At 44.4% G+C, this 12970-nt stretch overlaps 1 protein-coding gene across 3 annotated transcripts in view; it reads right to left on the bottom strand.

Annotated features, from left to right (window-relative positions):
- Positions 1 to 12970, bottom strand: part of PYROXD2 (pyridine nucleotide-disulphide oxidoreductase domain 2) — a 529340-nt gene that overhangs the window by 470776 nt on the left and 45594 nt on the right. The gene's annotated exons all lie outside the window — the stretch shown is intronic.

Below are 12970 nucleotides of genomic sequence, written 5' to 3'. Positions count from 1 at the left end.
CAAAAGTATGGCTAATTGCTGCTAGACTGAAATCAGAGTACTTATATATGCAACATTTATGCTTCATGGAAGAAGCAGCAAAGATAAATTATGCTAAATTTTGCCTAGAAAATATGGAGACCTACCCTGTCAACTCAATGCCAACCGTCGAACACAAAAAAGGAAATATTTGATCAAATTGAAGCTATTTTACTTTGACCAGAGCCTTCACTCAGGAATTTGAAAAGCTTACTTAAAAATGGTATGTAAGGTAGCCAAAAACACAAGATTGGGTGTGCTAATTAAATAAAACCTTGTTTATAGGCTTAATATCAGGGGGAGAATTGGACTATGAAATGGTACTGGACTGATTTGACCTTGTAAACCTTATGAAAATAAACTGGTAGTTATTGATATAGGAAAATAATAGATATTACAGTTGGATTAAGAGGCAGAGTTTCAGACCACACTTCTCCTTGCTAAGTTTCCTAATGTCTTGCACATATCAGAAATGTATTTTAAGCCGGTAAGCAAAATGAGATAAAAGAGAAGCACAGAAGCTTGAAATTAAATGAACATTTAAGAGTAACAAAAAAGAAAAGACACGATAGTAGGAAAGAAAACAACAAGACCACAAAAAAAATGAAAAATCCCTGGCAAATAAATGAATGCTTTTGGTTTGATTTAAGGCTGGAGTTAGGGAGAGACTAAGGGTTGGGATAATGTTCTGTGTCTGGGTTAAGGTTGGTGTACAGCACAGTGTAAGGGGTGATATAAAGTATAATACATGGATTAGAGTAGAGATACGATTTAGGGTCAGGATCAGGGTAGGAGATTGCGATGTGGTAGGGGGATGGGTTAGGTTAACTTTGGGATTGACTGGGTTATGGTTAAGGTTAGAGTAAGTGGTGGCAATAGAAAAAATACAACATAAAGGGTAAGATTTTGCTTGAAACAGTCTCCAACCAGTCGTTCGCGAGCCACCAGTAGCTCCCAGAAACCTCCATAGTAGCTCCCAGCAATGAGTTTATTTTTAGCTAAGATCTGCAATAAATAAGTGTTTTGTTTTCCTTTTAAAGTTAAAGAAAGGCTATGTTCATTTTACATCATTATCAGGCTGCTGATAGCAGAGTTTTATAATGAGCAGTACTCCACTCAGATTTATGATCAAGGTGGGTCACAGAGGGTTCAGAATGGAAGCACTGAGGTATTTGACTCTTAAATAAACGTTCTCAGCTCATTAGTAGAGCATGACGACAAAATGATGTTTCTTAAGATGCAAGAAAATTAAAATGATGAGTTCACTTATGATTAAGTTAGCTCTTCATTTTAATGTTCTCCTTTTTCAAGTGTTGCATTTACAAACAGCAAGCATCTTGCTCCCAGTGGCTGGTAGAAGCAGGGCCATATTTATAACTGAAAAATAGTCATTTTCTTTTAAAGGAGACATTTCCAGTGAAGAAAACTGTTTCTGTAACACATTGTTTTAATGTTTTTCTCTAGTCTAAACTAAGCCAATTAAGTACTAATGTTATATGACACATGTTTTTTTTATTTAAATTCCTCTTATTTAAACAAATTATTCAGTTTTCCTGTTATAAATATGACACCATATCTACAGGCCACTGGGAGTAAAATGCCTGCTGTTTGTAAAGATACGTTGACTTGGGTGGGTGGGGGGGGGGGGGAGTGAAAATGATGTTTTATGTGATGGATATAAAACGAAAGTTAAATGTTCTCCCATTTCAAAGTGTTGCATTTGCACACGCAACGCATCTTGCTCCCAATGGCTGGTAGACACTGTGCCACATTCATAACTGAAAAAGATAGCCATTTATTTTTAAATGGGAGAAATTTAAAGTGCGGAAAAATGTCCGATCAAGTGCAGAAAAATATTCCTTTGTATGAACATTTTAGCAAAACATTTTTCTGAACTTTAAATTTCTCCCATTTAAAAGAAAATGTATTTATGCTTGTGTTGAACACGTAATGGTGATAAGTGGTAGGTCAGATGCACAGCAAGTTTTTGACTTTCAGAAAGTTTGATAAGTCTTTTTAGGTGCTAAACAAGTAACGTCAAGTGTCCCACGGCGTTAGTATGTAAACATTGAAGTTGTGAGGTCAGTGGTCCACTGGTCCCATCCTTGTATGCACACTGTTATTCCTCTAATGAAACAGAGGTTTCAAACTTCTTTCTCAATTGTTTGATACGTTTTTATTCAACAAACTGGTTCATAAATCGATTCCACATCATATATGTGACATTTGTTTGACTCTTTTTTCAAAGCATAACACTGTCCTTTATATACATCCTCCAATGCATTTCGGGGCCATTGTTTGCCCCTTCATCAGGGAAAGGATACTGTGATGGAAAAGTGAAATAAACATCCTGTGAGTAATGTATTGGTTGTAGTGTACTCATCAAAATTAATAAGGGGGTGAAAAAAGGGGGAGGCTTTGTGATGGATTATGAGGTCACCTTAAAAAACCTGAAACCAGTGGGAAGTCAACAGAATTCAATCGTATTCTTACGTGTTTCGGAATTCTAACTTTGCATCGTTCTGTGAATGAAAGGGTAAAGTACATGTGTTACCGCGATGCAGCGTTAAAAATGACGCGTGTGAAATAAATAAGCTTTTCTCACGGAGCTGATGCTGGTTTGGTCGGTAAACTAACCTGGTAGGTAGTAACTGGCTTCGGAAATGATCTGCTCGCCGACGACGGTCAGGACGAAAGCGTCTACTGCTGCGTTTGGTCAAATTCAAAAAATCGTGATCACATGATCATGGATACACCAATACATTACTCACAGGATGTTTATTTCACTTTTCCATCACAGTATCCTTTCCCTGATGAAGGGGCAAACAATGGCCCGAAATGCATTGGAGGATGTATATGAAGGACAGTGTTATGCTTTGAAAAAAGAGTCAAACAAATATCACATATATGATGTGGAATCGATTTATGAACCAGTTTGTTGAATAAAAACGTATCAAACAATTGATAAAGAAGTTTGAAACCTCTGTTTCATTAGAGGAATAACAGTGTGCATACAAGGATGGAACACGTAATGGTGCCACATATGGTGAAAGGTATGTCCTGTGCCACAAGTATATACGACAAAGGCTGTTAGTCACCCATTCACATATATTCCATGCTCATACCTCCCCACAGACCATGCACTCACTAATGCACGTCAGCCTTAGTGCCTAAGATTTTGTTGAAACCATAGTATCGGGCCCCAAGGACATTAGAGCTAAAGTCAATGAAGCTGGGCCGGGGGGTGTTTGGTAACAATGCACAAGTTATTTGGCCTTCAGTAGCTCATAACGATTTTCACTGATCAGAAGTAGCTCTCACTACAGAAAAGGTAGGAGAACCCTGGTTTGGAACAAGGTATAGTGTTAGGATCAGGTACGGTTTAGAGCTGGGTTCATGGTGAGGTTGGATTTTGTTTAGGGGCTTTTTTAGGTAGGGCTAGAGCAATAGAAGGTGTGAGCACCTTGTGACATGGTATAAGGGGAAAAGTTAGAGGTACGGGTAAATTCATTTCCAAATACAATTCACAAATGTAGGTGTCGACATTCTACGTTTTTACCTCTCCATTTTTGTATTTTCCATATTTCTGCACTTTTTACATCTACACTTTTTAAACCTAGTTTACTAATTCATAACAAATAATCATGCATATTTATTGTATGTGAAAAGTTTTAAAGTTGTGTTTCTGAACATGGCTGAAAAACTAAGGGTCCTATATATATATCTTGATGGATGCATCCGGAGCATCTAAAATTGACATAGCATCCTTTTGCCGCCTTGACTGTCTTCCCACCCAATTTATATGGTAGCGGTTCAACAAACTAAATTTCATCAAACTTTCTCCATCTCCGTCAACGGAGTATTTGCCGAAAAGCAGCCGACAGGGGTGTTTCATCCAAAACTACACCAGCTACATTTTAACTTTGTTTTTGGGGCAAAACCCAAAATTCCCAGCACGCTTACACTTATTAAACAATCATCTATGCATAATTTGTGTTCAATCTTGATACATGAATCTAGTGGAGGGATTGTCCAATAATTCCCTTACAACTTCCCCTCTGCAATTGGTCCAGTCACAGCAGGGAGACTAGTGCTATATACTTCATTAATTGCAACTTTATTGTCTCTCTTAAGTCAGTGTTAGCCTGTAGGTAGGGCCTCAGGGGGGCCTCCACACTGCCTGTCATCCTGTGTCAGAACCCACCATGACCTTTACCATATGTGCCCTACTGGCACACCTGATTTTCAAGCTCCTACAGTGTTAGCAGCTCTGGAAAGAAGAGTCTTTTGCACCATAAGGGTTGAGGGACCATCGGCAGTCACTCTCTTTAACACCAGCACTAATCAGCTAGAAAGGACTTGCCTTCTATAGAGGCATTACTGATTGTTCGGATGAGCAGAAAAGTGTGAGGCTGTACCATGTTTTCATCAGCCATCAGGAAGCTCAAGGAATTGCTTTCTGAGTCTGTCCTCTTGCAGGCCATGCAATGGTTTTTCAAAGTTTCTATTAGCATTAGCATTTGAAAGGACTCAGTCTTTGTGAGATAAAAAGTAAAATTAATTCTATACTTGAAAGAGGGGATAGGCTTTAAAAACACTCATTGGGAAGTAAGGACACAAAGGTTACTGGCGAAATTACAACAAGCATCAAGATCTCTGTTAAATGAGACAATTTAAGGAATATGGCAGTATCGAGAGATTCAGAAATAAATCAACTGCAAACTGGAAACAAGTTTAAGCTATTGGCATTGTAAATGACAATGCCTTTTATTTATGTTTTTAAAACAAAAACAAAAAAAGGCCTTGTTATTTGCAATGTCAATAGCTCAAACGAGTGTAAATGCGAGACCTATTGCATTGCAAATGCGTGTTTCAAGTGACTCAGAAAAGGGGGTGGTGATGAACAGAGTGTCTGAATTAAGCAGACCACTCTTACCCAGTCCAAAGATCAGGGCTTGATCCATCACCGTTTTTTAGCTCACTGCACCATCCCAGCTCAGAACTTGGCTATATGCAAATTAGTCTGACCCTGGCCCAGTGCATCATGGGAACAGGGCAGACCAAACTACCAAGCCAATTCTTATACTGGGAAGGAAACAAGCTTCCGGGGACCGGTTTCTGGCATTTCAGCCGTCTTCGGCCCGGCTTGCTTGAATCCTGATGGTGCAATGAGCAAGGGACTCACATCTGAGTATACCCTTCCACGCTTATGGTGGACAAAATGATTCAGAAAAGGGGGTGGTGATGAACAGAGTGTCTGAATTAAGCAGACCACTCTTACCCAGTCCAAAGATCAGGGCTTGATCCATCACCGTTTTTTAGCTCACTGCACCACCCCAGCTCAGAACTTGGCTATATGCAAATTAGTCTGACCCTGGCCCAGTGCATCATGGGAACAGGGCAGACCAAACTACCAAGCCAATTCTTATACTGGGAAGGAAACAAGCTTCCGGGGACCGGTTTCTGGCATTTCAGCCGTCTTCGGCCCGGCTTGCTTGAATCCAGATGGCGCAATGAGCAAGGGACTCACATCTGAGTATACCCTTCCACGCTTATGGTGGGCAAAATGATTCAGAAAAGGGGGTGGTGATGAACAGAGTGTCTGAATTAAGCAGACCACTCTTACCCAGTCCAAAGATCAGGGCTTGATCCATCACCGTTTTTTAGCTCACTGCACCATCCCAGCTCAGAACTTGGCTATATGCAAATTAGTCTGACCCTGGCCCAGTGCATCATGGGAACAGGGCAGACCAAACTACCAAGCCAATTCTTATACTGGGAAGGAAACAAGCTTCCGGGGACCGGTTTCCGGCATTTCAGCCGTCTTCGGCCCGGCTTGCTTGAATCCTGATGGTGCAATGAACAAGGGACTCACATCTGAGTATACCCTTCCACGCTTATGGTGGACAAAATGATTCAGAAAAGGGGGTGGTGATGAACAGAGTGTCTGAATTAAGCAGACCACTCTTACCCAGTCCAAAGATCAGGGCTTGATCCATCACCGTTTTTTAGCTCACTGCACCATCCCAGCTCAGAACTTGGCTATACGCAAATTAGTCTGACCCTGGCCCAGTGCATCATGGGAACAAGGCAGACCAAACTGCCAAGCCAATTCTTATACTGGGAAGGAAACAAGCTTCCGGGGACCGGTTTCTGGCATTTCAGCCATCTTCGGCCCGGCTTGCTTGAATCCTGATGGTGCAAAGAGCAAGAGACTCACATCTGAGTATACCCTTCCACGCTTATGGTGGACAAAATGATTCAGAAAAGGGGGTGGTAATGAACAGAGTGTCTGAATTAAGCAGACCACTCTTACCCAGTCCAAAGATCAGGGCTTGATCCATCACCGTTTTTTAGCTCACTGCACCATCCCAGCTCAGAACTTGGCTATATGCAAATTAGTCTGACCCTGGCCCAGTGCATCATGGGAACAGGGCAGACCAAACTACCAAGCCAATTCTTATACTGGGAAGGAAACAAGCTTCCGGGGACAGGTTTCTGGCATTTGAGCCGTCTTCGGCCCGGCTTGCTTGAATCCTGATGGTGCAATGAGCAAGGGACTCACATCTGAGTATACCCTTCCACGTTTATGGTGGACAAAATGATTCAGAAAAGGGGGTGGTGATGAACAGAGTGTCTGAATTAAGCAGACCACTCTTACCCAGTCCAAAGATCAGGGCTTGATCCATCACCGTTTTTTAGCTCACTGCACCATCCCAGCTCAGAACTTGGCTATATGCAAATTAGTCTGACCCTGGCCCAGTGCATCATGGGAACAGGGCAGACCAAACTGCCAAGCCAATTCTTATACTGGGAAAGAAACAAGCTTCCGGGGACCGGTTTCTGGCATTTCAGCCGTCTTCGGCCCGGCTTGCTTGAATCCTGATGGTGCAATGAGCAAGGGACTCACATCTGAGTATACCCTTCCACGCTTATGGTAGACAAAATGATTCAGAAAAGGGGGTGGTAATGGACAGAGTGTCTGAATTAAGCAGACCACTCTTACCCAGTCCAAAGATCAGGGCTTGATCCATCACCGTTTTTTAGCTCACTGCACCATCCCAGCTCAGAACTTGGCTATATGCAAATTAGTCTGACCCTGGCCCAGTGCATCATGGGAACAGGGCAGACCACACTACCAAGCCAATTCTTATACTGGGAAGGAAACAAGCTTCCGGGGACCTGTTTCTGGCATTTCAGCCGTCTTCAGCCCGGCTTGCTTGAATCCTGATGGTGCAATGAGCAAGGGACTCACATCTGAGTATACCCTTCCCCGCTTATGGTGGACAAAATGATTCAGAAAAGGGGGTGGTGATGAACAGAGTGTCTGAATTAAGCAGACCACTCTTACCCAGTCCAAAGATCAGGGCTTGATCCATCACCGTTTTTTAGCTCACTGCACCATCCCAGCTCAGAACTTGGCTATATGCAAATTAGTCTGACCCTGGCCCAGTGCATCATGGGAACAGGGCAGACCAAATTGCCAAGCCAATTCTTATACTGGGAAGGAAACAAGCTTCCGGGGACCGGTTTCTGGCATTTCAGCCGTCTTCGGCCCGGCTTGCTTGAATCTTGATGGTGCAATGAGCAAGGGACTCACATCTGAGTATACCCTTCCACGCTTATGGTGGACAAAATGATTCAGAAAAGGGGGTGGTGATGAACAGAGTGTCTGAATTAAGCAGACCACTCTTACCCAGTCCAAAGATCAGGGCTTGATCCATCACCGTTTTTTAGCTCACTGCACCATCCCACCACCCCCTTTTCTGAATCGTTTTTGGCCACTATAGGTGTGGCAGGGTATACTCAGACATGAGTCCCTTTCTCACTGCACCATCAGGATTCAAGCAAGCCGGGCCGAAGACGGCTGAAATGTTAGAAACCGGTCCCCGGTAGCTTGTCTCCTTTCTGGTGAAGAATTGGCTTGGTAGTTTAGTCTGCCCTGTTCCCATGATGCACTGGGCCAGGGACAGACTGATTTGCATATAGCCAGGTTCTGAGCTGGGATGGTGCAGTGAGATAAATAACAGTGATGGATCAAGCCCTGATCTTTGGACTGGGTAAGAGTGGTCTGCTTAATTCAGACACTCTGTTCATCACCACCCCCTTTTCTGAATCGTTTTTGGCCACTATAGGTGTGGCAGCGTATACTCAGACATGAGTCCCTTTCTCACTGCACCATCAGGATTCAAGAAAGCCGGGCCGAAGACGGCTGAAATGCCAGAAACCGGTCCCCGGTAGCTTGTCTCCTTTCTGGTGAAGAATTGGCTTGGTAGTTTAGTCTGCCCTGTTCCCATGATGCACTGGGCCAGGGACAGACTGATTTGCATATAGCCAGGTTCTAAGCTGGGATGGTGCAGTGAGATAAATAACGGTGATGGATCAAGCCCTGATCTTTGGACTGGGTAAGAGTGGTCTGCTTAATTCAGTCACTCTGTTCATCCCCACCCCCTTTTCTGAATCGTTTTTGGCCACTATAGGTGTGGCAGGGTATACTCAGACATGAGTCCCTTTCTCACTGCACCATCAGGATTCAAGCAAGCTGGGCCGAAGACGGCTGAAATGCCAGAAACCGGTCCCCGGTAGCTTGTCTCCTTTCTGGTGAAGAATTGGCTTGGTAGTTTAGTCTGCCCTGTTCCCATGATGCACTGGGCCAGGGACAGACTGATTTGCATATAGCCAGGTTCTGAGCTAGGATGGTGCAGTGAGATAAATAACGGTGATGGATCAAGCCCTGATCTTTAGACTGGGTAAGAGTGGTCTGCTTAATTCAGACACTCTGTTCATCACCACCCCCTTTTCTGAATCGTTTTTGGCCACTATAGGTGTGGCAGGGTATACTCAGACATGCGTCCCTTTCTCACTGCACCATCAGGATTCAAGCATCCGGGCCGAAGACGGCTGAAATGCCATAAACCGGTCCTCGGTAGCTTGTCTCCGTTCTGGTGAAGAATTGGCTTGGTAGTTTAGTCTGCCCTGTTCCCATGATGCACTGGGCCAGGGACAGACTGATTTGCATATAGCCAGGTTCTGAGCTGGGATGGTGAAGTGAGATAAATAAAGGTGATGGCTCAAGCCCTGATCTTTGGACTGGGTAAGAGTGGTCTGCTTAATTCAGACACTCTGTTCATCACCACCCCCTTTTCTGAATCGTTTTTGGCCACTATAGGTGTGGCAGGGTATACTCAGACATGAGTCCCTTTCTCACTGCACCATCAGGATTCAAGCAAGCCGGGCCGAAGACGGCTGAAATGCCAGAAACCGGTCCCCGGTAGCTTGTCTCCTTTCTGGTGAAGAATTGGCTTGGTAGTTTAGTCTGCCCTGTTCCCATGATGCACTAGGCCAGGGACAGACTGATTTGCATATAGCCAGGTTCTGAGCTGGGATGGTGCAGTGAGATAAATAACGGTGATGGATCAAGCCCTGATCTTTGGACTGGGTAAGAGTGGTCTGCTTAATTCAGACACTCTGTTCATCACCACCCCCTTTTCTGAATCGTTTTTGGCCACTATAGGTGTGGCAGGGTATACTCAGACATGAGTCCCTTTCTCACTGCACCATCAGGATTCAAGCAAGCCGGGCCGAAGACGCAGAAACCGGTCCCCGGTAGCTTGTCTCCTTTCTGGTGAAGAATTGGCTTGGTAGTTTAGTCTGCCCTGTTCCCATGATGCACTGGGCCAGGGACAGACTGATTTGCATATAGCCAGGTTCTGAGCTGGGATGGTGCAGTGAGATAAATAACGGTGATGGATCAAGCCCTGATCTTTGGACTTGGTAAGAGTGGTCTGCTTAATTCAGACACTTTGTTCATCACCACCCCCTTTTCTGAATCGTTTTTGGCCACTATAGGTGTGGCAGGGTATACTCAGGCATGAGTCCCTTTCTCACTGCACCATCAGGATTCAAGCAAGCCGGGCCGAAGACGGCTGAAATGCCAGAAACCGGTCCCCGGTAGCTTGTCTCCTTTCTGGTGAAGAATTGGCTTGGTAGTTTAGTCTGCCCTGTTCCCATGATGCACTGGGCCAGGGACAGACTGATTTGCATATAGCCAGGTTCTGAGCTGGGATGGTGCAGTGAGATAAATAACGGTGATGGATCAAGTCCTGATCTTTGGACTGGGTAAGAGTGGTCTGCTTAATTCAGACACTCTGTTCATCACCACCCCCTTTTCTGAATCGTTTTTGGCCACTATAGGTGTGGCAGGGTATACTCAGGCATGAGTCCCTTTCTCACTGCACCATCAGGATTCAAGCAAGCTGGGCCGAAGACGGCTGAAATGCCAGAAACCGGTCCCCGGTAGCTTGTCTCCTTTCTGGTGAAGAATTGGTGTGGTAGTTTAGTCTGCCCTGTTCCCATGATGCACTGGGCCAGGGACAGACTGATTTGCATATAGCCAGGTTCTGAGCTGGGATGGTGCAGTGAGATAAATAACGGTGATGGATCAAGCCCTGATCTTTGGACTGGGTAAGAGTGGTCTGCTTAATTCAGACACTCTGTTCATCACCACCCCCTTTTCTGAATTGTTTCAAGTGACAGTAGCAGTTTAAGTGGGAATGAAAGGTGTATCTGTGCCCACAGGCTCTTTCTACTGTGGATCTGGGGACATGTGGGGGCAGAAAAGACAAAGCTGAATATTTATTTATTTATTATTATTTATTTATTTATTATTACAATTTATAAAGCGCAGCGATTGCCCGTGGGGTCTTGGCGCTATAAGTTCAGTTAATGTCTCATAAGAAAAAGAGGAAAAATTCTGTCATGGGTGGTTAGGAGCGGACGAATTACTGGTTGAACAACCAGGTCTTTAGCAATTTCCTGAATTGGAGAAGAGAATGAGTTGATCTAATCAATAGCGGAAGGGAGTTCCAAAGTCTGGCTGCTGTAACCGTGAAACGTCTGTCTCCCCAGGTGACCATCCTTGTACACGGTCCCACTAGTTGATGCTGTGTCGTGGATCTTAGTTGTGTAGTAGGACAGTAAGCAATGAGCTGCTCTTTAAGAAACTCCGGCCCTTGTTTGTGAAGCGCTTTAAATGTTAGGCATAGAGTTTTAAATTTAATCCGATTTTTAATCGTCAACCAGTGGTAGTTCCTGATTATTTGCCTAATCGCCGCATTCTGAATCATTTGCAATTTGGCGACCACCCGGGCTTGGGCATTGGCAAAAAAGCCATTACAATAATCTAGTGAGGAGAGTACCAATGAGCTCACCACAGTTTTTCCAGCACTTTCTGGAAGGAACAGGATTATTTTTCTTATAAGCCTAAGCTTATGAAATGCAGTGGACGCTGTTTGGTTTGCATGGGGGACAAAATTCAGCTTTTCATAGAATAACTACCTACCTGAGACCCAGGATATATATCTCCTGGTGCGAGGGAAGCCGTTCTGCCCACCTTCCACAGACTGCCTCTGTGGAACAATCGCTCTCGATCCGTTGCACAATCGAGCGTGCCCGAAACGTCAGGGCAGACAACACAGGTTTGCCGAACTCATTAAAATCTCCTTTGTTGTCTGGCCTGGCTCTACCTAACCTGACGTTAAGCAGCGCGCACCTGACGTCCGTGAAAATGGAGGATGTCACACAATCCTTGCCCAAAATATATTTAAAGAGCAAGAAAGAGAAATGCATTTTGGGGTACTGTTAAACTAAGACTCTGACTTTATCACACGGAGTTCCTCGACAGTCTCTCGTTGGAACTGCTTTCTCAGGCGCTGTATGACATGTTGTGAAACAGCTCTCTGTATAGAGCAGCATATGCACTGCCTGGTTTCATACTGGAGACTGCTTTAGGTTAATTTCATATGGTAGCGTCTCTGCTCCACCCTGTGGCAATTTTAACTGTAAGTGTATTCATATAGCGCTTACTGCCCTTGGCGAGGAGTTGAAGAGCTTTATGGCATGTAGCACGCTGCTCTGGAAGGTTAATCGAGTCATTGAACCTTCTCCTGATGCATGTGTGGAGAGCAGTCTCATACAGTATCCTGTGTCACTGAAGCCTGCCTAAGGCAAGAGCAGTATCCGCACCCCATCCTGTGGCACCAGTTTGCATCGGGATATGTGCCATCAGCAGATTCTATACTGTATCCTGTTTCACCAGCGCTTGCCTATGTCTCAAGCAGTCTCTGTATCCGACACTTTACTTTCAGCTTGTTTCTTCTGAAAATGTTAGGAATAGCTGAGTGTTTGGCTCAGTTTCACCTGAGTCATAAATCTTCGATAACGCCCCGGGCCTCTGTGGCGGTGGACAGGAGGAGGAAGGCATTCCCTCAGAAAACTAGCGCCCAAGGAGCACCTTGGAAAGCCTTGGGGCACTTCAGGAGTAGCCTTTGTGTCCAGGATTGTGCAAGGAGTAACCAAAGTCCATCCATGCATCCTATTTCTTCTGAAAGGGCTGTGTAACGATTTACACCACCCTCCTCATTTTCTTGGCTGGAAAATGCCAAAATTCACTTTTTAAAACACATCAAAGTTGAAGTGGAAAGCTACTCCAGATGCAACCAAAAAATTACACTCAACACTAGTCTTATCAAGAAAAACTTTCCATTCACATTATAAATCTCGGCTTTTGACACATTAACAAATCTCTGTTCATGAAAAGTAGTGGGCACTTCACTCCAGGTCAGGGCCTCTCTACTATGGACAAACTTGCCACAGAAGGAGCAACTTTCCAATGCAAGAGTGAAGTTCTCGGCAGCAGGACAACACTTCTCTACTTTCAGAAAACATCTCTACTGCGCAAGAGCACTTCTACTCTGCAAGACAGCACATCCTCAAGTCCAGAGAGGACTTTGCCACTGAACGAAACCCATTGCCAATCCAAAGATCATCATTCCTCCACAAAAGTGAACAATGCTGCTGCCAGAGAACACCTCACAGATGTACACAATGCCACCCTCCATTCGGAACAGTACACTCCCGGCTTCATGACAAAACATCTTCAATGCCAAAGAGC

This window comes from Lissotriton vulgaris, chromosome 5 (genome assembly GCF_964263255.1).
Source record: "Lissotriton vulgaris chromosome 5, aLisVul1.2, whole genome shotgun sequence".
In the NCBI taxonomy this organism is placed as follows: domain Eukaryota; kingdom Metazoa; phylum Chordata; class Amphibia; order Caudata; family Salamandridae; genus Lissotriton; species Lissotriton vulgaris.
This window is presented reverse-complemented; position numbering and strand designations above follow the sequence as displayed.